This window comes from Castor canadensis, chromosome 11 (assembly GCF_047511655.1).
Source record: "Castor canadensis chromosome 11, mCasCan1.hap1v2, whole genome shotgun sequence".
NCBI lineage: Eukaryota > Metazoa > Chordata > Mammalia > Rodentia > Castoridae > Castor > Castor canadensis.
This window is the reverse complement of record NC_133396.1, coordinates 61,907,200-61,932,903: the sequence shown is the minus strand read 5'-3', so window position 1 is coordinate 61,932,903 and position 25,704 is coordinate 61,907,200. Positions and strand designations below refer to the sequence as shown.

At 43.3% G+C, this 25,704-nt stretch overlaps 1 pseudogene; it reads left to right on the top strand.

The window, feature by feature from the left end:
* Positions 1–25,704, top strand: part of LOC141413633 (NACHT, LRR and PYD domains-containing protein 1-like) — a 125,402-nt pseudogene that overhangs the window by 68,412 nt on the left and 31,286 nt on the right.

The window sequence follows — 25,704 nt, the reverse complement described above, 5'->3', positions numbered from 1 at the left end:
AGCAAAAAGACTATTGGTTTTTGTAACAGGTCTAAAACCAGGGAACAGATTATAAAACTCAGTGAATAAATCATATCCTGAATCCAGCTGGAACTGTTGAAGAAAGCCTGGTGGCCTGCTTTATTTCCCTCCCTAGTCACAAACCATCCCACTTACAACAAGCATAGTACAACATGAATATTTGTTATAATGAAAACTCCCCCAATGACTAGCTATTAGATCTTTGTCTGCAAAGTGAGGAGGAACATGACAAATCTAACAGTCAGTTAACTTCAGAGCAGCAGCAGTGGTCTAGGGAAATGTATAAGAGAGTTTTATTTTTCCTTAAGTGACAGAAGGAAAACAGGGAATCAGAGATAGCAGGTTGAATATGAGAGAGAGCATACTAGTGTTTTAGAGGGTGACAAAGTGAAATAATAGACAAACAACAGCAGTAGAATACAGAGGTGCAAAGGGTGTTGAAGAATCCAGTAATCAATCTTGCTAAACATTTCAGGCAGAAGCTTTCACTTCTGAAGACCTCTGAATGATTCCTGATAATCCTATTTGTTAGGTTAATGTGGATGGGAAGGCTGAATTGGAGCCAAATAACAAAGCAAGCAGGCTTTAAGCAGGCTTTATTGAAAACGCGCTCTCAGGCGAGGTTCACCGTCCCCAAAGAACAGGGCTGGAAAAGTCGTGCCTGAGAAATGGCAGCCCAGTTTTTATAATCTGGGTGAAGTCAAGAGCTTTGGTTACCATGGAGTGTCAGGATAGGTTGAAGCCTAGTGACAGGAGGGGGCTCAGAGTAATGTGGACCTATAGGATAGGTCGGGGCCTATTTTCTGCCAGCGGGAGTTGCCGTGGCAACCATAGGAGGAGGAGGGGAGAGGAGGGTGATTGCCCACTGGGGGGAGTTGCTGTGGCAACCAGAGGGGGAACAGAAAAGAGGGAGGGTGGAGTGGAAGGTCTCAGATCACCATGCGGTGGCTGCCCACTGGCCAAACATCCCAGACTCTTTGGTATAAGGGGTGCAGAACCAGTTCCGGCTACTTCCTGCTGAAGAGGGCTGAAGTCAGGGGCTAGGGATGTCTCGGGCCGCTTGGCCGGTGTAGGCAGGCTGGTAGTCATGGACGTGGAGCAACATTTGGTTGAAGGTTACCCATGTTAACTGGCAGAGGCAGTCTTGGAAAAATTGAAAGAAAAACGGTGCCAGGAGCAGAAAGAAGCAAATGATCACCAGAGAACCTATCAGTGGGGTGAGAATGTTAAACAGGGTTGGATTCCACCAGCCAGGAGTGTCAGTCGAGGCATCATTGTAGCAGCACACCTCGTCACTGAGCTTGTGAAGAGACTGTACACAGGTTTCCACCAGGCCTGACTCATTAACATAGTAGCAGCATTCTTCCCAAAGAAAGAGGCAAGTTCCCCCTTTGTCCACCGTGAGAAGGTCCAATGCGCAGCAGTTCTGTAGAGCTACCTGAGCTAGGGAAGTTATCTGTCTTTGAAGAGAGGCAAGGGATGCTGCTGAGTCTTCAAAGCCTGTCAGGATCTGTTGAGAGAGCCTTTGGGTCTGAATTACTGAGTGAGCCAGGGCATTGGAGCTGAGACCAGTAGCCACCATTGAGGCTGCCAAAGATATGCCCACAAGGACAGGCAGGAAGATAGTCCTCCTAGTCCTATGTTGAGGTGAGGGCTGGGTTCCTGATGTAAGGTGTATGAGATTAAAGAATTCTCCTCTTTCATACATGGTAAGCTGGGGAACCATAGATACAGGTAAACAGAGCTGGGAAGTTAGGGCCTGTTGGGTGAGGTTTTTTGAAAGTGTGCCATTACACCAAAAGAAGCCTCTTGGAGGGGCCCAGAGAGAGCCCGATATGGTAGAGCTAGTGGTGTTGCACATTTGGCCAGGATCAGAGTAGCAGAAAGATAACTGTGAAGATAGAGGATCTCTATATAAAAGGGCTCCTGCAATGGGGGCGAGCAGAGGCGTGGAGGCTGACCCATTTGATGGGAATGGCCTAGGTAAGGGAACAGCTATGAGTGGGGGCCTGGACAAGGTGACACAGAGGAAGCATCCAGTTACATTGGCTAGACCTGACTTAATAAGTTAGCACCTTCCTGCACCAGGGACAGCCAGGAAATAGGGTCTCTCTGGGTTTTGTTTTGAAGACTGTTTTCTGTCTCCTTGATGGCTTTTGCCTGATCTTTCAGTACATCAAGGATTTTTGGGACCACTCGCTCATGCTCCCTCCAGATTCTGAAGGTTGTTGAGGGGTATGAAGAGGACCCAAATGGATATCCCTTGGCTATTACCCCAGTTGCCCAACTAACATTCCAGGGATCAGGAATGTAGAGGTTTAAATTGGAGCCATCATAGTAAACCTCTAGCATGTTGCCTGAGGGAGGTTTAGTGTTGAACTTGAGCCAATGAATTTACAAGACCAATATGGACATCCTCTGTATTCTTCAGCCCATTTGGCCCCCTTTTTACACTATGGCTTGGTTTGGTCAAATGTAAAGCATACAAAGCCAAAATTTATAGTTCTCGTTCCAAACATGCTGGTCATGGAGAGCTGAAACTTGAGGGTGAGGGAGTTGCTACATCCCATAGGGGGGGCATTCCTCAGAGTCGAAGAGTTGGGTGGTCACCCCCTCACCCTTTTTGATTGCCTCTTCAACTTTAAATTTCCAGCGATAAGGAGGAGATGGTTCAGACAGGATCGGGGGAAGAGACAGGAGCAGTATTAAGAGCGTCCCCAACCCAGGAGATCCAAAGGGAAGTGGGCCCCATCTGTGTAACTTGCCAGGTTTTGGTAGAAGTGGTGAGTGGGAGCTCTTTAAGGCAGGTGAGGTGGTACCAGGCAGGGTGTCCCAGGAGCTTCACCGCAGAGGGAGTGGTGAGAATGACAGTGTATGGTCCCATCCATCTGAGTTGGAGGGGCCTTGGATGTAACTGCTTGAGAAGAACATGGTCGCCTGGAGACAAGGGGCCATGGTCTGGTGGAACAGCATCTGACTGAGGCAGGTAGCGATCTGCGTGGGCCCGGAGCAAGGAAGGGAGGAGAGTGAGGTAAGGTAGGTATCCTGTTAAGGGAGGTGTACTTGATGGGAAAGTGTGGGAAAGGAGAAAGGGGCAGCTGTACAACAGCTCAAAGGGGCTTAAGCCTGTCTGCTGCCTAGGGACCACTCAGAGGCAGGTGAGGGCCAGGGACAGCAGGTCAATCCAGGACAGCCGGAGCTCCAGGGACATCTTGGTGAGCTGCTGTTTGATCAGGCCATTGGCCGTTCAACCTTACCCAAGGATTGGGGGTGGTATGGGATGTGGAGCTTCCAAGTGATAGCTAGGTGTTCACAGACCAGTTGGGTGACTCTGGAGATGAAGGCGGGGCCATTTCCGACTGGAGACTTTGTGGAAGATTGAAACAGGGAATGATGTGACAGACGAGAGTGTCGGCTACGGTTGCAGCCCCTTCCATGGCCGTAGGAATGGCTTCGATCCACCTTGTGAAAGTATCAACAAAAGTGAGAAGATATCAGAATTGTTTGTGTTTAGGCATATGAGTGAAGTTGATCTGCCAGTCTTCACCAGGCTGGCTGCTGCAGAGTTGGTGGAGAGACTGGCGGAGATGGAGACCGCCCTGGGGGTTTGCTTGGGACCAGACAGGACAAGCCTTCTGGACTTGACGGATGGTGGATTGGAGGCCCCTGGGGTGGAACAAAGAGAAAAGGGCTTTGGGGCCTATGTGTAGTGAGTTGTGGATGGCGGTAATAACCTCTGTTGCCTGACCCAAGGGGAGGATCAGACGGTTGTCTTTGAAGATCCACCCACTGGGGGATGTAATTCCTCCTTCTTTGAGAAGAGCAGTTTTTTCTTCCAGCTCATAGTTTGGAGTTAAGCTAGGTGGGGGAGGGGGGGTCAACTGATCCACCATCTTTCGGGCTGTTAGGTCCACAAAGGAGTTTCCTCGTGCCACCGGGTCATTGGAGGTCTGGTGTCCCCTGCAGTGGATGATGGTGACCTCCCTTGGGAGTTGTAGAGCTCATAACAGTTTGGCAATGAGGGGTCCATTGACCACCAGAGTACCCCGTGTGGTCAAGAAGCCCCTCTCCTTCCAGATGGCTGCAGGAGAGTGTGCTATAAGGAAAGCATATTTAGAGTCAGTATATATATTAGTTGTTTTATCTTTGGCAATAGTGAGCACCTGAGTGAGTGCCGTGAGTTTGGCTTTTTGAGATGTTCCCATGGGGAGGCAAGCTGCTGCCAATACCCGGGGAGGACCAATGGTGACTACAGTGTAGGCAGCTCGGCGGCCTCACTGGTCATCCAGAATGGATAGCTGGTGGGGCTGACCCTCCATGAGGAGCCTTAGGGGGTAAGCCCTGTCCAGGACAATCCGATCCCCAGTGACCCATCTGTTTGCATTTTGGGCAGGGCTTAGTTGGAGGTCTCGGGTTATGGCATAAGGGGAGGGGCTGGCAGAGAAGGACCCTAGGCACTTTTCTATTTGTGATAGGTCCTGGAGGGAGAAAGGAACATGGACCTGGACCAGTCCTTCTGCTCCCGCCACCTCTCAGAGAGGACAAAGGAGAGGAGGTGGGGAGGGGTGGTGTGAGCATGTGTGGGAGGCTATTGGAGAGGTTGGAGGGGAAGGAGTGGGTGGAGCAGAGGGAGCAGGAGGCAGGGCCGAAGGAGGTGGCTGCTTGGGAGGAGAGGGTTCTGTGGGTGAAGAAGGGGGAGGGGAAGCCAGGTGGGGTGATGGGGGTACTGTGGTTGTCAGGGAGGGGGAGCAAAGAATTCGGTGGACTTGAACAGAGGAGAAGGGTCAGGGTAGGGGGAGGGGATCCAGAGGATTTGGGTGCTTGAGTGAGAAGGATCTGGGAAGGGGAACATTGGAGGCAAAGAGAGGGATGAGAGTGCAGTTCCCGAAAGGCCTGCACATATAGGACGTCAGACCACTTATGGGTTCGAAGGCAAAAATTGTCAAGATCAGTGAGAATATTAAAATCAAAAGTGCCCTGTGGAGGCCATTTTGAGTTATTGTCTAAGGTATATTGTGGCCATGCCGTGGTGCAGTAGACAATGAGCCGCTTGGGGCAGAGGCCTGGAGAGAGTCCCAAATTTTGGAAATTTGAGGGGAGACAGGACAAGGGAGTCCCTGAGTCTGGCTTGGATTGGGAGGACCCCATTCCTGAATTGTCGGAGAGTCTCAACCTCTAGGGAGGCGTCCCTCACTAAAAGAGGAGACCTGGTTCAGAGTAGGCAGCCTGGACAGGGGAGATGTCTTTCCGAATGCCCAGGTGTGAGAAGAAACGGAGGGGCTGATCCTGGCACGGCTGTGACTAGGACAGGGGCCCGAGGAGGAACAAAATAGGGGAAAGGGACTCACCCAAGCCAGAGCCGGAGCATCGATCCAGAGAGGAGGAAGGGCCTCAAGGCAGGGCCTGGCCCAGGGCCCTGACTGCCTGGAGTCAGGCAAGGTGCACTTCCTCCTACGTTTCGGCACCAAATGTTAGGTCGACGCGGAGGGGAAGGCCAAAGTGGAGCCAAATAACAAAGCAAGCAGGCTTTAAGCAGGCTTTATTGAGAGTGCGCTCTCGGGCGAGGTTCACTGTCTCCAAAGAACAAGGCCAGAGAAGTTGCACCCAAGAAATGGCAGCCCAGTTTTTATAACCTGGGTGAAGTCAAGAGCTTCCGGTATTGTAGGGCATTGGGATAGGTTGAAGCCTAGTGAGGGGAGGGGGCTCAGAATAATGTGGACCTATAGGATAGGTCGGGACATATTTTCCACTGGCGGGAGTTGCCATGGCAACCAGAGGGAGAAGAGGAAAGGGGGAGGGTGGAGTGGAAGGTCCCTGATCACCATGTGGTGGCTGCCCACCAGCCAAACACTATTTAAGTCTCCAAATGGACTGGATGTCCAGTAGTTACGAGGAAGTAGTATTCAACTTTTGAGGTAGGAAACATGAATCCGTGGGTGAATATTTTTGGAGTTATACTTTGGTGTCAATTGTTATCCAGGGATGAGAGAAAGACCTCATTCTGTCATTCAACAAACATTAACCCAGTGCCAAAGGCTATTCTTCAGTGGTGATAGTGCAGCGAATCTGACAGACAGATCTCTTCCCTTGGGAAGCTCACATCCTCTCAGGTGGGACTGCACAGATAATTAAAGAAATAGTGACCAAGTACAGTAATGCCAAGTGCTGAGATGCAAATATAGCATCATGAGAGAGTTGCTTGGGATATATTTGGCTAGGTGGTAAGAGAAGGCATCTTACTTGGGTTGAGTCCTCAGTAACAAGAAGGGTTCATGCACATGAAGATTTAAAGCAGAGTGTTTCAGACAGAAGGAATGTGTGCATAGGCACAGAAGCTAGCTTAGTACAGGTGACAAAAGGAGGCCAGCGTGACAGAACTTGGTACATGCAGCAAAATATGGGGTCTGGCCATAGGCAGAAACTCTCAGGTCTCATTGGTCCATTTGCTCCTGATGTGGAATTTAGACTTTTTTCTAACTACCATGGAAAGTACTTGGAGGACCTTAAACATGGTAATGGAAAACTTGATTTACTTTCTTGAAGATACTGGCTGCTGGGTAAGAATGGATGATAAGCAAAAGGAAGTAGGGAGACAAGTCAAAAGGCTGCTACAACTCATGTTGTAGGTGAGTGTTCATGTTGACTTGACTGGAGAAGCAGCAGTGCAGAAGAAGAGCTGATGGATTCAGGACACTTGAACCAGGAAATCATCAAAACCAAAAGTCTTTTTAACAGGTCTTCCAATGTAATTTAGAAGTAGAGGCAATAGGACTTGGTGGATTGGAAGAGAAAGGAAGGAGTTAAGGATGATCCTAGACTTGGAACCTGAGTCCTCTGGAAATGGTGGGTCTATTTCCTAAGTTGAGGGAACTGAGGAGGAACTGGTGTTTGGAAGACAGTTTGGAATCAAGAGTAATGCCTTGGAGCTGAAGGAGTAGATGAAATGGTACTTCATCTTCCACTAGCAAGTGCGACACCTCAAGTTCAAACCCCAGTCCTGCCAGAAAAAAAAAGAAAATTCCGTCTTGGATTTCATTTAGGATTACCAATTGATATAAGTTTTCTGTTGATTGGAAGTGGGTTCAGTTTACGATCCATTAGGAAAACAAGCTTAGGGCTGGAGAAATAAGGGCTTGGATTCAAAATGGAGAGATGAAGGATGAAGAGTACAGTTCAAGACTAAGTGAGAAAGAGCTGGTTTAGGGTGTGTGAGCACCACTTTTAAAATAAGCCCTTATTCATCCATGGGATATTTAGCTGTGTCCTTATCCTCCTGAATCAGGATGCGTGGTTTTGAAGGAGGCATCTGACTTCAGTACAGGTGGTAAGTAGTCATTGTCCCTATGGGGTTGTCCCTGCAGAGCCAAGAGATTTGGAGTAGAGGGTAAGAACTCACTTCCAGAATGAACAGTGACTTCTCACATGGTGACTCTTTCTTCAGGAATTGGAGCTCTGCTGTTGGAGCCCTGGAGAATCCCAGCTCTTCTCTGAGCTCTCACTGACCACGTGGACTCAGAGATTAGACTACAAATGAAAGACAAGAAAGATAGGTCTTTAGTATGGGAGGCCTTGCTGAAACCAGGTAAGACCAAAATAAATCCAAAGCACTCAGAGGTAGAAGAAAGTAAGTAGGAAGGTGCAGGGATACTATGTACAGTATCACAATTTACTGATGAAAAGAAATAGCCCAGAGAAGTTATATGACTTTTTCAAGTTGTGTAACAGCTGGTATGACCAGAACTAAAACTCAAGTCAGCCTGAGTCTAAGTCACATTTGCTCTCATGTGTACTTCAGTGACTCCACATCACTCTTAAGTTTACAGATTTTTGACACCCATGAGTCCTTCAGCACCATTTCTCACAATGGCTTGGATATGAAATGAAAGGATAAGCACTAGGTGGTTCTGTGGTTGATGACTTAAGCCACTTTTGCCAAGACCAGATACTCCTGGGTCAGGAGTATTTTCAAGGTAGACAAGAGGAAATAAAATAGTGAACTTAAAAGAATGAAGAAAACTTACAGTCTTTTAGTCTAGCACTAACACACCCCAAAATCCAAAACCTCCTCCACAGTACTTCTAGGGACAACCAGACTATGTTACCTGTCAGACAGTGGTGGTGGCACTTCCTGAGCCCCTACAAACAGACTTTATCATGCAGTGACAGAGGATGAGCTTTGCTCAACATTGGCTTGGTGCAACCACAGATGGGGAACTAACCAGCCCCATGTAGGCCTGGGTTTGAACCCCACCCCAGCATTTATTCATCAGGTGATCTTGGGAAAATTATTGAACTCACTTGAGTCTGGTGTTCTCATCTCAAATGAGGAACATAGCAATAGGATTGCTGGAAAGATTAAATAGAATGGTGTCTGTGCATGCCTCATGCAGTGATCCTTGATCTTTTTCCTTATGTTAAAGCCAATTTCTTCCTCCTATCAATATTAATTCTGATTCTTAGATGTTGCAGAACTCTAACTCCTTACTCACAGGAAAGTCTTCAGATACCAGGAGACTGGGATTGTAAGCTCTATTATGTCTTCCTTATGCAAGTTTAACATCTCAGGTTCCTCTTATATTTTTAAATTCCTGGCCACCAAGTCACTCTCCTCAGTTTTTGAATGAGTCAGGATGGGTCCAGACTGTGCAGTCAACATAGAATATAAGAAACACGCCTACCTCCATCCTAAAGGACCTATGGTTCCCAGACCACATCCTAGGTCCTGTATCCACTTCCCTGCACTGCTGTGTCACACTGAACAGGTTGGCTCAAACTCTCAGGCCTTGTTCACACGAGGGGCTGAGAACTCTCCCTTCTTCCCCCATGCAGTGATCTAAGCCCCTCTGTTTTTTTTGCTGCTGCTGCTGTTGGTCTCTTGACAAAATTCCCTCATTATTCCCGTGTACTTGATCTTAACTCTGACATCCAAATCCAAATATTAGTATGTCAGTGCAGAAGACCGAACAAGGACAAAGAAGTCGATTTCTGCTCAGGATAAAATGTCAAATAGCTTAAGCTATCTAGCAAGAGACTCGGTTAGTTCTCCAGAATTAAGATGTGAAAGAAATTTCTATTGCTCATTCAGATGCCTTCTCTCTCTTTGTTAGCCTCAGAGTCTCAGTTTCTCAATGTGCAGAAGGAAGGAATTCACCTTGGTCATGTCTGAGTACCCTTCCAGCTCTTACTCCAGATTCTATCAGAATTTGTTTGTAGCTTCTTCTCAGAATCCAAGGATCTCAGAAGTGGGTGGTAATTTCAAGCTGTACTGCATGTGTGTTCATAACTAGCACCATTACAGATGTTTCTTCATCTGTCTTTTCCACTAGATCTCAGACCTGCAGCTACTCTGGTTCCTCAACTCTCCAATGGTCAATACACCTGTCAGAGGCAATAGGAGCCAGAGGTGGTCCTAGGGTATACAGTGTGGTCCTGGAGGGAAAGGAAGAGAGAAAGAAGGGGACCCTCTCACTAAAACCTCACCAGAGATGAGATTGGAGAGATGCAGGCCTGGGGCAGAATCCCCTTCTTGCTTCTGCACAGGAAGGCCTTCCATCCCCCACTCACAGTCTCAATGTGCCATCATGTTCCCCTCCTCCTGCTCAGGCAGAATGCCAAGCTAGACACTGACATGAAGCAGGGCAGAGTGCTTTTCAGAGGGAGAAGGAAACCAGGGATGCAGATGAAGTAAGTGAAAAGATCTCAGGTCTGAGATCTTCTAGAGGAAAAAACAGATGAAGAAACATCTGGAAGTGGGGATCACAGGTAGAGATATGGTGGGAGCCTTTGTTTGCTCATTGCCAGTCTCACCTTCAGCCTCAGATTCCCTGGCCTTGCTGAACTCTGTGGACTGACATCTGGAGCAGCTGGTGGACATCAGTGGACCCTGTCTTGGACAAGCTGCATGGACAGATGCTGAGTGAAGAGCAGTATGAGAAAGTGCAGGCTGAGACCACCAAGCCAGGCCAGATGTGGAAGCTGTTCAGCTACAGCCAGTCCCGGAACTGAGCCTACAAAGACCAACTCTACCAAGCCCTGAAAGAGACCAATCCTCATCTGATGGTGGTGCTCTAGGAAGAGTGGGGTGGAGACTCAGGGGGACTGTAACAAGGCTCAGCACCTGCAGTCTGAGCACTCACCTTTTTGTCCTGCTTTAGCCTGTCCTCTCTTTAGGCCTCAGTTTCTCCAGCTATAAACAAATTGCCTTCTGAGTTGCCTTTCAGCTCTAGAGTTATGGATGATTCATATACCATGATTGCCAAACAGGCACAGTCTCCCCAGGTTTCAAAGGTCACCTGCCCAGACGGGACAGCATCTGAGTGATGACCATGTAGAACTGACAAGACTTCTGCAGACCATATAGAACCTGGGTTGTGGACACAGTAACCGAGTCTATAGCTAGCTTCATCAGGATGTGAGAGTAGGGGAGAAATATGAATGAAGACTTGAGGAGTGTGGATGGCATATGAATAGAAAAGGAAATTATTAATTTTTCAATTATTCTGTCCAATACCTGGAATTGCTTCAAACATGACTGAAAGGGAATTCCCACCAAGCATGGTCCCAAATTATCCAATGTAGAGATGGTTGGGATTCCAAAGGAAGAAGCACTAAATGCCAGGGTGATCCATCCAAAGCATTCACTAGGGAAATTTGTTACAGAGAGCCTCACTGTCCAGATGGACAGTGAGAAATGAGACATTCTACCCAGGAATGTGGACAAGTGAGAGTAGGTTTATGGAGTTTATATGAGGGTTTGTAGAATTTGCATCAGGAATAGGGACAGTTTCTACATGTTTGGTGTTTCAATATTTCAGTCTAAACAACTTTTAAATGACTAAGAATGGTGAAGGTCATGGATTGTGATCCATCCTTTAGGGGAAACATTCAGCTCCTTCTGGGTCATAGAGAAGTCAAGAACAGGATGGGGGGAGAACAGTGGGACCCTCTAGTTGTCTAAGTGGATTTGGCTTTTCTATTGATTCAGATGTGAGTCTTGCACTTTTGGAGTCTGGAAGTATTCCTGAACCCAGGAGAAGGATGGAGAAGGAGGCTTCAGGAAGGAAGAGTCTAAGTCATGGCTGAGACATCTCCTCCTGTGGAAAGTGACTCCCTGCCCTTACATCAGGCTAAGGCACCACTGCCCTGTGCTCCTGCAGCACCTTGTGTCCCTGTGCCCATCAGAGCACTCCACACATGGCATCATCCCTATGCTTCATTGCTTGGTATCCCCCACAGATCATAAGCTTCCTGAGGGCAGGAGCTATGACTGAGCTGCTCATGAGTTCCTTCCCAGTGCCTAGGGCAGTGCCTGGCACATGGTGGGAATTTCATTTTGAGTTTGGTTTTTAGGTTTTTTTTTTTTCATTCACTTGGTTCTTTATTAATTTTTAGGTGTTACAATTCTGGGTCAAACAGAATTACATATTTTGCAATGCTAGAAATGCAAGTGAATGATATACAACATTAATCCCCCACCAAGTTACATGCATAGAAACACTGTCACTCATTTTGGAAGTATTCTTGACATTTAAAAAGGTAAGAACAGTATTTAAAAATCCACTGTAAGAAATAATAATCATTTCAGTAGCTGCTAGTTACATATTGCATTAAGTCTACAATTACTTTTTATATATTAAAAGACATTTAGGTACTTCTGTTTAGAATTGCTTTTCTCAATCTTGGTGTTACTTAAGTCATAAGCTTTTTTTATTGTTTTATTATTCATATGTGCATACAAGGCTTGAGTCATTTCTCCCCCCTGCCCCCACCCCCTCCCTTACCACCCACTCCGCCCCCTTCCTCTCCACCCCCATGGTTTTTAGGTTTTTGAGGCAAGGGTCTCACTATGTTGCCATGCTGGTCTTAAACTCGTGATCCTCCTGCCTCCATGCTGGGATTATAAGAATACACCACCACACTTGGCTTCCACAGTTGTATAAATGAAGATTTATTAATAGGTAAATGCTAAAGAAACTTTCTCCAGACACATCCCTTAATTACCCCCATGCCATCAAATTGTCCATGTGACCCCAGAGCCTGCTCTACTAACAACACAGAATTAGTAGGCTACCACCATGACCCCACAGAAGCATGGTCTAAAATGGAACTCATTGGTGTTGCAACATTGATACAAATTTTATCTCTAATTCATGAGAGCAAAGCCTCACTCACACTACCTCTTCTCAAGATTCCCAAGAAGATCCTCTCTCTCTCCCCACTCCTCGCTCCACCCTCTGCCCTTCCCCTCCACTGCACAGCCTAGAGTTCTCTTCTTTGGCCTCCCTGACTCTGGTGTTGTTCTAAGGGTTGCATGAGATGATATAAGGACAAAGATCAGTATCAAACATACAGAACATAAGTGTGGTAGTCCCCCTATCTACAAGGAATATGTTTTAAGACCTCCAGTGTATGCCTGAAACTGTGGATCATGCTGAACCCTCTCTATATTTATGTTTTTCCTACACACAAATATTTATGATAAAGTTTAACTGATAATTTGTCACAAGAGATTGACAACAGCAACTAATAAAATAGAACAATCATAGCTATACATATATATACGTATATATTATACAAATATAGTCACTTGCTCAGAATGCCTTATTAATACTTTTACTTTTTCACTTAAAGGAAGCATTTTATATCTTTTATGACTTCTCTTTAACCTATCCAAATTGTCAGCATACTACTCTTGAAGTTTAGGACCATTAAGTAAAATAAGAGTTACCATAAGCCAAGTGTGGTGTCACACACCCATAACCCCAGCACTTGAAAGATGGAGAAGGTAGTATCATGAGTCCAAGGCCAGCCTGGGATACATAACCAGTTTGAGGCCAGCCTGCAAGACCCTGTCTCAAAAACTAAAAAGTGTTATTTGAACACAAGTACAACCTACCATGACAGTCATTCTGATAAATAAGATGTCTACTAAGTAAGTAACAGGAGGGTAGCACATACAGCATGGATACACTCAACAAAGGAATAGCTCACCTACCAGTCTATACAAAGCATAATGGCAAGACAGTTCATCATGCCACAATTTAACTTAGTAATCTTTTAATAATGGAATTTTCCATTTAATATTTTTGGGCTACAGCTGATCTCAGGTAACTGAAACAACAGAAAACAAAATCACAGATAAGGGTGGTAGTGTACACAATTAAGTGGTAGGTAGTCTCTTGATTTCACTGCTCATGGGGTGTGTGAGAGAAGTCACTGTACATCAGCCTTCCACAACTATCTCAAAAGAGAATTACTAGGGTTAGTGTACAATCATCAAACACTGAGGAAGAACCCACACCTGTGGTATCTGTCCCAGCTGCTTTGTAAGTATTGCCTGAGGTGTTTAACCCTCTGGACCCATTGACCTTATTTCTCAGGCCACACTGCTGACATGTTCCATAAACTTGGCTGATTCTGTTGGGATCTTCCTTGGCAAATAAAATTCTTCCTGAAGTTTTATACCCTCCCTCTTGGATATATCCTAGAGTTAAAGAGGAGATCATTCTTTGAGAAGGATGTTCTTTACCTAAGATCCAGGTAATTGTGGCTGCTTCCTGATGTCAACCCAGGATAAGCCCACATAGAAGGTATGAAATTACCAAGACTGTACCTTCCAAAGGCAAGAAAACTTGCTGATTCAGACAGATTCCAGATTAGCTCCCTAAATTAGCAGTTTTCTAATAAATAAATGCCATGTTTGTTTTAGACCTTGTTTCTTCTTCAAACAGCCAAAGACCTTAAGGAATTCTCTCAGAAGCATGGAGAGTCCTCTTAGGACTTTGGTAGCCTTGAAATCAAGTTCTTTTCTTAGTTCCCTGAAGCATTCACTAATCCAAAGCCATTTTGGCATAAGGCAAGAAATTAATGAACAGTTATGCCTCTCCAGGGTCTCTTCAAACTTTACCCTCATCCCACTAACTCAATATGTCCAGCTCCTAGGTATAACATCAACATTTGGTTCCTTTGACCCTTATCAATATGGAGCTCAAATGGGACATAAATGGAGGCACTGTAAAGCATGAAGCTCCCTACCCCAATCATGTGATTAGGGGCCTGTTGGCAAATGTATATAATAAAACTGCATACTTAGAATTGGGAAACAGCAAGGCAGCAGCAGACAGGGATCCTAACATATAGAAAATGTTAGAATATGTAGAAGATATTAGAATTTAAACTGATTAGGGGACTGAATTAGGGGACAGTGCGAAGGGGTAGTACATAGAGGTGCTGTGTACTGATGGTAAGACAGGTAGACCAGGGGAAAGGCAAGAGAAGGCTTGTTATTAGGAGAAAAAGGGCAGAAGGGTAGAGGGCATGAAAAGGTGAGCCCAGATATTGATGGGTCAATGAAAAGCAGAGAAGAGTCACTAGTCCTGCTTGGCCTGCCCCTTGTGCTCCTAGATTTTTCCTGTAGTCTTCACTCGCAAGGCCACCTTGTCCCCTGGAGAAGAAGCAGGCAAAGTTCCTTGGAAGACACAGTCTGACCAGAGAGGGAATCCTTCATTTGCTCAAGGACTGAATGTCCTCTGTCCTCATCACCTGAGCAATTTCAGCTCTGAGGAGTGCAAAGAGCTCAGAGCTTGTCCATGCTCACAACAAACTTTATTGCTCAGCTCCCTCCGGGCAATTTCCACACCAGCAATGCCATTTAGATACAAAATGGCAGCATCCACCAAGCCTCTAACTGGAGCACTCTCACACGCATTCATTAAGGATTAGTTAATAAAGTAATCAGCTAGTAATTTCCCCACCCCACGCCATAGGCAAAATGAGAGATAACAAGGCCACACATGCACATGTGTGTCCTTACACATGGAGCCTACTAGAACATGGGGAAAAGCAGACAGAGTTTGCTGAAGGCAAGCAATGAATGGATTCTCAAGTGACAATACTGACAATACTCTTCAAAAGTTGTGTAAGTCATTCTCCATCCCACTTCTCTCACTGAGTTTCCTTTCTTCCTTTTTTTTTTTAATTTCTAAGTTTTACCAAGGATTTCTTTTACTATAGCAGGATAAAGTAGGGAGAAGTGGGGAAAAGGGAGAAAAAAGTTCCATCTCCCCATGCAGGAAATGGGAGTAAAGACTCAAAAATGGCAATTCTTAATTGTAGACTTCATACTTTCTGAGCCAGGAGAATATACATTAATCCTTAAACAATGGCTTTTGGGTGGGTAAAACAGGTGCTCTTTATAATTCTAAAACATGGAGATGTGATCTAGGCCTACCCAAAACACAGGGACAATAGATTCTTCTTCCTTTCTATAGGAATTTTCTCCCCTTGTGCATGGCTGATCGTGTTTTGTTTTGTTTTGTTTTTCTGTACTGGGGTTTGAACTCATGGCAATGCACATTGCACTCTACCACTTGAGCCAACAATTTTTGCTTTAGGTTATTTTTTCAGATAGGGTCTGGTCTGGAACTACAATTCTCCCAATCCCTACATCTTGAGTAGCTGGGGTTACAAGCATGGGCCAGCATGCCTGACCCTGGCTAATCCCTTCCTTAAATGCCATCTTTCACTTGACCTATTTTGTGAACAGGTCTTTGAGATTCCAGTGTCCAGGTTCCTTCCTGCACCAGCACAGGCTTGCTGCCAGTCCTCAAGGGCAGCCCTCCCACAACCCCAGCCATGGCCCCAGGGTCTCATTCTGCTCGGCGTGCTAGCTCTAGGCCTGCATCCAAGGAAGGCTGCAGCTGAAGGGGAGTGGAGGGGAGGGATACCACACCATCCAGGACCTATCCATAGCCTCAAACAGGACTGCTTCTCTGGTAATTTTTTAGGGCCCACTGACAGTAATGACAAAACCTAAGGCAAAAAAAAAAACATGCAGTTCAGGTGAGTCAGAGATCTGGGGAGCGTGACAGGACACCCCAACACTTGTCCTGTCTGTGCTCTTGGTAGCACCAGCTGTCAATTCATATCCTCCCTAGGTCTGCAGCCTGTCAGGCTCCTCCCCAGCCTTGACCCACTCTGTAAGGGGTGGAATCTGGATCTGCTCTTTACAAGATTTTGAGGCTATGTACCCACCAGCAGACAGTGCAAGAATGGAAAGGGACAGAGACTGTTGAGGTCAACGGGGTGAGACCTAGGGGTCAGTCTCTACTTTCCAGCCTCCCCAAGCCCACTACCCAAGGCCCACCCATTCAAGGAGCCAGGAAGGGTGAGATACCTGCACTGTGTGGCCCCTCCCCAAAGTGTTCTGTTCCACACACAGCAACAAACATTTGAATGCACAAAATAAGATTCAGCAGTGAACCACAAATAAAATTATTGTAAAAGAAGATTCACTTGTTTACCTTAATCCCTCCTCCTTAAGACACCCCTTTTAAAATACCCTAAAGTAGAATCCTCAGAATGCTAGTGATGTTACCCATCTTGTTTATATGACTCTCTGCCTGGAGAGAAAGAGAAAAGGAAAGAAAGAAAAAAAAATGGTGAATACGGCCACTCCTTCTCTGGAGCTCCTCTGTACTTGGGAAAGCCACCCCCCAAATTCCCTGTACCTAAGAGAGAGCCCTGGAACTCCTCTGCATTTGGGGGCCTCTCTCCCTGGAACTCTCCTATTTGGGAGTCTGTGACTGTTATACCAAGACAAGGGGACTTCATCATTTCAGTGTGTGGTCAAAAACCTTTCTATAATCCGGAGGAGGCATCCATCCCTCCCAGAATGGTGGAATTCTCAGTGCCATTTCCCAGACCACCTGGAACTCTGCTGTCTAGGATCCAACCACTAAGCACATTGAGACCAACAGCCAGGATCAAGGAGGCATGGGATCTTAAGTTATAACACATGGCCTCTTTGGATAGCATCACAGAGATCTCTAAGATTTAATCCCTAGAGGGTGTTTCCTTCCTTTTAATTTTAGGTTAACTTGTGTTATAGCATCTTTTTTGTTATTAGCCAAACTCTTTAAAGATAATTTAGGGACCCTGCTGCTTGGGTGTAGAGTCAAAATCTCACATCCTTCCCCGGATAAAAGAAAGAAGATAGGCAAGTCCACTCTTAAAATGGTAAGTAAAGAAGTAGGATTGCAACTCATGATAAGAAGCCTCTTTTGGCTTCTATTGATATTAAACAGAGTCCTTGTAGGGTTAGCTGTAGAGCACGTTTTCAGTATCTGATCACTTGATCCCCAAAACAGAGAATCCCAATGTAAATATTTTATTTCTGGTTAACTATCTTTTTATCATATTTACAGAAAGGAGTTGTCAGATTGAAGTCATGGTTGCCCTGTATGGTCTGTACTTGTAGGCAATCTTGGCTACTTCATCAGAAGGGCAGCTGGGGAGGGGCTTCCCTCCCATGAGGTCCTGTGCTTCTGGAAAACTATTGTTTGAATTTAAAAGGATTCTTTTTGTTTTTTATTTCACATATTTAATTTGTTATTTTGATTTAATAATACCAGGGGATTTCATTGTCATACTTCCATATATGCATACAGTGTACTTTGAACAAGTTCACCTACTCCATTATATTCCCATTCTCCCTCCCTCCTCCCCCTCTCACTGTTTCCTCAACAGTCCTTTCACATTCATGTCTCATCATCATCATTTTGGGTCTAGGTTCCACAAATGAGTGAGAACATGTGATATTTGGCTTTTTCCATTTGGGTAATCTCACTCAGCATCATGATCTCCAGTTCCATCCATTTTCCTAAAAATGAAATTACTTCATTTTTCTTTATGGCTGAGTAATACGCCATGATATATATAATATTTTGTTTATCCATTCATTGTTTTATGGGCATTTTGACTGATTTCACAGTTTGGCTATTGTGAGGAGAACTGCAATAAACATGGGTATACAGGTATCTCTTGCATATTGATTTACATTCCTTCAAATATATACCCAAGAACGGTATGGCAGGGTCTGAAGGTAGATCTATTTTTAGTTTTTTGAGGAACCTCCATACTGATGTCCATAATGATTGCACTAGTTTACACTTCCAAAATAGATAGTTTCTGAGTTGTGTTTTAAGAGTGCATCAGAAATACATCATTCCAACTTCAGACCAGGCATAGTGGCCCATGCCTACAGTCCTAGCTACTCCAGAAGTGGAGATTGGGAGGATCACAGATGGAGGTCAGCCCATGCAAAAAGTTAGCAAGACCCAACCTCAACCAATAAAAGCTGGGGTGCTGGCATGCACCTGTCATCCCAGCTACTATTAGGGAAGCATTGTGGTCCTAGGCAACATAGGCAAAAATAATTAAAGCAAAATGGGCTGGTGGCATGGTTCAAGGTCCAATTCATAGAGAGTCTGCCTAGTAAACAAGGCCCTGAGTTCAAATGCCAGTACCACCAAAAAAAAGTAACACAGGCTGTGGGTATAATATAAGAGGGAAGATAAAATACAAAACTATATACAACTTGTCTAAAACCGAATTTTTAAAAAGACAGGAATAATAGGCACATAGGAAAAACTGTTGAAGGAAATACTATCAAATTAACTGCTTTATAATTGTACTAGCATAATAAGATTTCTTATTTTTTCCATTTTTATTATGATACATTTGTTGTACCAAGGAGATTCATTGTGACAATTCCAAATACATACATTGGTTAGATCACCCACCACCTCCCACCTCCCCCCACATCTCCCTCCCTGTCCCACTTAAAGCAGTTGAAAGAGGCTTCATTGTTTTATTTTGTATATGTATATGATGCCCACCAACCATACCCCCTCACCTTCATCTCCTCTGTTCACCCTCCCCACCAAAAGTACCCACACATACACCTTACCTATTTTATATTCCTGTCCTTCATTAATTCCAAAGTCAACGTTCAAAGGAGTTTCTCGACATATCTCCCCTGCCTATATACTTTACATTGGTCAGTTCAACCCCTTCCATTACTCTTCCTTACCCCTTCCCTCCCACCCCCCAATATTCATCAGCTTTTAACACATATTATGTCCTCTACCTGCAGATCTAGATGTCATATTTTTTAGTATTATTGATTATCATTCTCTTTCCTTTCCCTACATCCCTTTTCCCTCCTCCATAGAGTCATCCCACATGTTCTACATATAAGTTTGTATATGATCATGTTTGTTTTTATGTACATGTTTATCTTTTGGATCTATCTTCCATATATGAAAGAAAACATGTAGCCCTTTGTCTTTCTAAGCCTGGCTTATTTCACTTCCTTTTTACTGAATAAAACTCCATGTTTTTATATCTTTTATATCTTTCTTAATCCATTAATCAGTTGTTAGGCATCTAGGTTGTTTCCATAGTTTGGCTATTGTGAACAGTGCTGCAGTAAATATTGTGTGAAGTGTCTCTATTGTATCCTGACTTACGTTCCTTTGGGTAGATGCCAAGGAGTGGTATCACTGAATCATACAGCAGTTCTATTTTTAGTTTTTTAAGAAATCTCCAAACTGCTTTCCATAACGGTTGTACTGATTTACATTCCCACCAATGGTATATAAGGGTTCTTGTTTCTCAGCATCCTTGCTAATATTTGTTGTTTGTGTTCTTGAAGATAGTCATTCTAACTGGGGTGAGATGAAATATTAGTATAGTTTTTTTTTCTTCATTTTTGATTTGCATTTCTTTTACGGCCAGAGAAGTCGAACACTTCTTCATGTATTTATTAGTCATTTGTATGTCTTCCTTTGAAAATTCCTTATACAATTCATGTGCCCACTTCTTCATTGGGTTGTTGATTCTTTAGAAGCTGAGTTTTTTGAGTTCCCTGTTGATTCTAGATATTAGTCCCTTATCCAATAAATAGCTGGCAAAGATTTTCTCCCATTCTGTGGGCTGTCTCTTGAGTCTAGTGACTTTCTTTTGCTGTGCAGAAGCTTTTCAGGTTGATGCAGATCCATTTGTTCAACCTTCCTCTTATTTGCTGAAACATTGGAGTTCTATTTAGGAAGTCATTGCCTATCTTTATATTTCTGTGTATATCCCTATATGTAATTGTTTCAGAGTTTCAGGACTTATATTAAGGTCCTTAATGCACTTTTAGTAGATATTTGTACAGAGTTAGAAACATGGTTCTCGTTTCAGTTTTCTGCATGCAGATATACAGTTTTCCCTGCAATATTTGTTGAAGAGGCTGTCTTTTCTCCATCATATGTTTTTGGTGCCCTTGTCAAAAATCTGATGGAAGTAGCTGCATGAATTCATATCTGTATCTTTTATTCTTTTCCACTGGTCTTCATGTCTGTTTGTGCCAGTACCATGCTGTTTTTATTGTTATGGCTCTGCAGTATAATTTGAAGACAGGAATTGTGGTACCTCCAGCATTGCTCTTTTTTTGCTTAGTATTGCCTTGGCTATTCAGTGCTTTCATATGAACTTTAGGGTTGATTTTTCAATCTCTGTGATGGATGTTACTGGAATTTTGATGGTGATTGTACTGAACATGTAGACTGCTTTTGGTAATATAGCCATTTTCACAGTGTTATTCTACCAATCTACTTCTTCTGTACTCTTCTTCAATTTCTTTCTTCAGTGGTTTATAGTTTTTCATTGTAGAGGTCTTTCACTTCCTTTGTTAAGTTTATTCTCAAATATTTTATTTTTTAGGCTATTGTAAATGGATTTGTTTTCTTATGTTCTTTCTCAGTCTGTTCATTACGTGTATTGGCTGCTAGGTGGGTTTAAGGGACCTGAGCTCATGCACTCCAATCACAACAGGGAAGCAAATTGCTGGGTAGGGTCTGAAGACACCGAGGCCCACCTATGGGAACTGCACCGCAGTGTCTAAGGGTGCAGAGGCCAGACCCTCTGAGTCACATGATTTCCACTACCCCACAAACCTCAGGTAACAGGGAGGTGAGTAGCTTGGTGGAGTCTGAAAGTATTGAGGCCCACCTACAGAAACTGTAATCTGGTTTGTGTTTGTTGCCAGGTGAGTTTGAGGATCCTGAACTCAGCCCCTCCTCATCATGTAATTCCTATAACTTCCTCCCACTAACAGGGAAGTAAACTTCTTGATATGGCCTAAAATCAGTGAGACTAGCCCCCAGGACTGTTTCCTAGAGGGTGTTTTTGGTCAGGTGGGACAGAGGCCCCCAAGTCCAGACCATCTGAATCATAAGACTTCCACAGCTGCATCCTCTCTATAAGGGGATGAAATGGTAGACAGGGCCTGTAAGCACTGAGACCAACAGGAAGGGTGAGTAAGACTCTCATTCTCTCCCAGCCAGTGCAAAACTCAGTGTTCCGTTTGCCCAAGTTCCCATCCACACTCTCTGATGCATCTGAAGGTTACCTCTAGGCTTGGACACTTGCTATCCCTGGTGACAAAAATTGGGAGGCCTGTGCAGCAAGTGGGAACCTACCCAGTCCACAGGCTATAAAACTCCCTATGGCCAGTAAAGACTCCTAGTACACAAAGAAGGGAAAGTAGGCCAGAAGTGATCAACCAACCCTTCTACAAGAGACTTCAGTTAATTTTTCTTGATCTGAGCAATGCTAGGGATCAAGCCCATGCCCTGATCAAGTGAGTGGGAAATAGCATTTCAACCCTATCACTACACTTTCCTGCCTGAACATTGAGAATAATCTGACTGAAAGACTAAGGTGATTAAAAATTCTAACCAAAAGCCAGGCACAGGTGGCTCACATCTGTAATCTTAGTTTCTTGGGAGGCAGAGATTGGAAGGCTCACATTTGAGACCAACCTTGGCATATAGTTCACAAGACTCATCTCCAAAATGGACTGGAGGTGTGGCTCAAGTGGAAGAGCACCTGCTTTGCAAATATAAAGCCCTGAATTTAAACCCTACTCTCACAAAAAAAAAAAAAAAAACCCAATGACTTGAACTCAGATGTGCAAATCCCAATGCAAAAACATGAGAAATATGAAAAAATGAGGCAACATTACTCCTCCAAAACTCAACAACTTCATAGTAACAAATGCTAATGATAAAGAAATGGATGAAATCACAAAGAACTGGAAAAATGATCATGAGGATGATAAAAGAAATTAAAGAAGACACAAGTAAATGCCTGAGTAAATTTTTTAAAAAACTCAACAAGAACTGAATAAAATGAAGACAATACAAGCATAAAAGATACTAATGATATAGAAATTCAAGAAAAAATTCAATTGAAATACTTGAAATTAAAAACTCAAGAAGTCAAATAAAAAAATTCAGTTGAAAGTTTGTCCAGTATTCTGGATCAAATTGAATGCAGGCCATCAGAGCTTGCAAACAAGGTAACTGTATTTGAACAAGCAGATGAAGATAGAGTTTAAAAACATAGAAGTATGAACATAACATTTAAGACCTCTGGGACACCATTAAGTGATCAAATCAATGAGTCATGGGCATAGAAGAAGGAAGTGCAAACTAAAGACACAGAAAACATATTCAATAAAAATAATAACGGAAATTTTCCTAAATCTTGAGGATGAGATAGTCATCCATGTATAGGAAGCTTACAGAACTCCAAACAGACAAGATCAGAAAAGAACCCCATACACACACACATCATTTTATAGTTAAACCATTAGGCATACAGAAAAAGAAAGAACATTGAAGTCTGCAAAAGTGAAACTGCAAGTCACATATAAAGACAAAACCATCAGAATAACAGCAGATCTCTAAACAGAAACTTGAAAATTAAGGAGATCATGGAATGAGGTGTTTCAAGTCCTGAAAAAAAAAAATAACTGCCAAGCTAGATTGCTGTACCCAGCAAAAGTATCCTTCATAATTGAAGGAGAAACAAAAATATGCCATGATAAACAAAAACTAAAGCAATTCATGACCACTAAACCAGTGCTACAAAGATACTTAAAGGAGCCTTCCACACAGAAGAGGAATATAATCACAACCACCAAAATACAGATAAATCTCCCTGGAGAAGCAGATAAACAAATGATGAATAAGGAAGAATAAAACACTACAAAACCAATGAAAATGGCAAAAATTACTACCTACCTTTCAATAATAACCCAGAATGTTAATGGTCTCAATTCTCCAATCAAAAGACACAGACTGGACTAGTGGAGTGGCTCAAGTGGTAAAAACCACTGCCTAGCAATCATGAGGCCCTGAGCTCAAACCCAAGTGGCACCAAAAAAAAGGGCACAGACTGGCAGACTGTATTAAAAAACAAAGTCTGACCATTTGTTGCTTACAAGAAGTGCTCCTCAGTGGCAAAAATAACCATAAGCTTAGAATGAAAGAATGGGAAAAAAAATTTCTCTGAGAAAATGGAGACTGAAAGCAAGTGAGATTAGCTATACTCATATCTGAGAACATAGACTTCAAAATTAGTTAGAAAAGACAAAATAAAGGGAATAATGTAAGCAGGATATAACAATTATAAACATATATGCACCAAACATTACCACATGTGATTTCATAAAGGAAACACTACTGGACATAAAAACATAGACCTCAACAAACAGTAGCAGATGACTTTAATACCACACTCTCACAAACACACATATTATCCATACAGAAACTCAACAAGAAAACTTCAGAATTAAATAACAGTATAGATCAAATAGACCTAACAGATATCTATGCATTGTTCCACCCAACACCCACAGAACACACATTGTTCTTAGCAGCCCATGGAACTTTTTCCAAAATAGATCATAACTTAGGACATGAAGATGGCGACTAGGGTGCAAAAGCAGACAATATGAGCTCTCTAAATCAAAAATCTTGCTGAGACACTGGAGCCACACTTGGCAGAAATAAAGCACCAAGAAGAATAAAAACTTTGACACCCTGAACCCCTAGACTGTACAAACCTTCTCCATGCCATCTTACACTGAGAAAACAGGAGGGCTCCGGTGCTGCCAGACACTGTCTCCAAACCTGCTTGGGAGACATTCAGCAGACCAACAGCAGGATCGCTGGTGGGCTACACAGCTGATCTCCAGAACCTGAGGACAAGCCACACATCACTAAAGGAGGAGCTGACTAAGTAGCTGCCACTGGAAGACAGAAGAAAAACTGGTGAGACTACCCAACCATCTGACAAGACTAAGACAGAGCTTATGCTTAAATAGCAACACCAGGACTGGATGCTGAAGGAGTAACACCAGGACTACGAAGACCGAAGTTCTATTGTGCTTGAACCTGGAGTTTTTTTTGTGTGTATGTTTGTTTGTTTTGTTTCTTGTTTCTTTGTTTCTGTTCATTTGTTCATCTCTCCACATTGATTTCTTTGGGTTTTTGGGTTTTGTTTTGATAGTTTTACTATTGTGAGTTAGTTAATGCTAGTTAAATTACACCTAGACCAGGGACAGAAATAGCCTACACAGTAAGCTAAAAATTCAATACACCCACAAAACAAAATTTAACCAAGGAAACGAAACAGGTGACTGAAACCACCAATAGCCTATCAAGAACATAGTTGCACAGTAACAAGTGGAATGATGGGAAGACAAAAAAGAGATGGAAACCATTCCCCCCAAAAAATAATTTAATACAAGATTCAGAGGGAAATGAAGAAAAAGGATACCCATTCCAGACTCCAACAAAACAAAGATACACAACTCCAAGGAACCAAATGAAGCCCACAAGAACATCCTCAAAGAAGAAATCCTGCAAGTAATCACTGAGAATTTCATGGAGATGTTATTAGAGATGGTCAACCAAAATGTACAAGAGGCACTCAAGAAATTTCAAGACACCAAAAATAAAGAATTGAGAAGAAACAGAAACAAATCAATGAATTCATAGGAGCCCTAAATAAACACCAAAGTGAAACAGAGAAATAAATGAATTACAGATGAAAACTGACAATATTAAAGAGTAAGTGACCCATGATATGGAAAAACCCAGAAAAAAGAATGAAACAGAAGTACAAAACACAATGGAAGGCCAGTCTGGCAGACTAAAACAAGCAGAAGACAGAACCTCAGAACTTGAAGACGAAATGGAAATTAAAGGAAAAACTGAAGAGCTACTAGTTAAACAACTCAAGACCTGTGAAAAGAATATGCAAGAACTCACTAACTCCATCAAAAGACCAAACTGGAGAATCATGAGCATTGAAGAAGTAGAAGAGGTGCAAGCAAAAGGAATTTGTAATATAGTCAACAAAATAATAACAGAAAATTTCCCAAATTTAGAGAAAGCTATGCCCATTCAGTTACAGGAAGCCCCCAGGACACCAAACAGACTTGACCAAAATAGAACTACACCCACAACATATTATCATTAAAACAACAAGCACTGAGACTAGAGAAAGAATACTGAAGGCTGTAAGAGAGAAAAAACAAATAACATACAAAGGTAAACCCATCAAAATCACAGCAGATTTCTCAGCAGAAACCTTAAAAGCAAGAAAAGCATGGAGTGAGGACTTCTGGACACTGAATGAAAATAACTTCAACCTCAGGATACTCTACCCAGCAAAACTATCATTCAAAATAGATGGAGCAATGAAAGTTTTCCACAATAAGCAGAAACTAAAACAATATATGACTACCAGCAACCACTACAAAAGATTCTTCAAGGAATTTTGGACACAGAAAATGAAAGTAAACAAAACCATGAGAGGCCAGGCAGTACCAAACCACAGGAGAAGAAAAGACAAGGAATTAGAGAGTAACACTAATTCAGCTGCACACAATCAAACCCTTAAACAACAAAAACAACTAAGTGACAGGAATCACCACATACCTATCAATACTAACACTGAATGTTAATGGATTTAACTTCCCCATCAAAAGACACTGTTTGACAA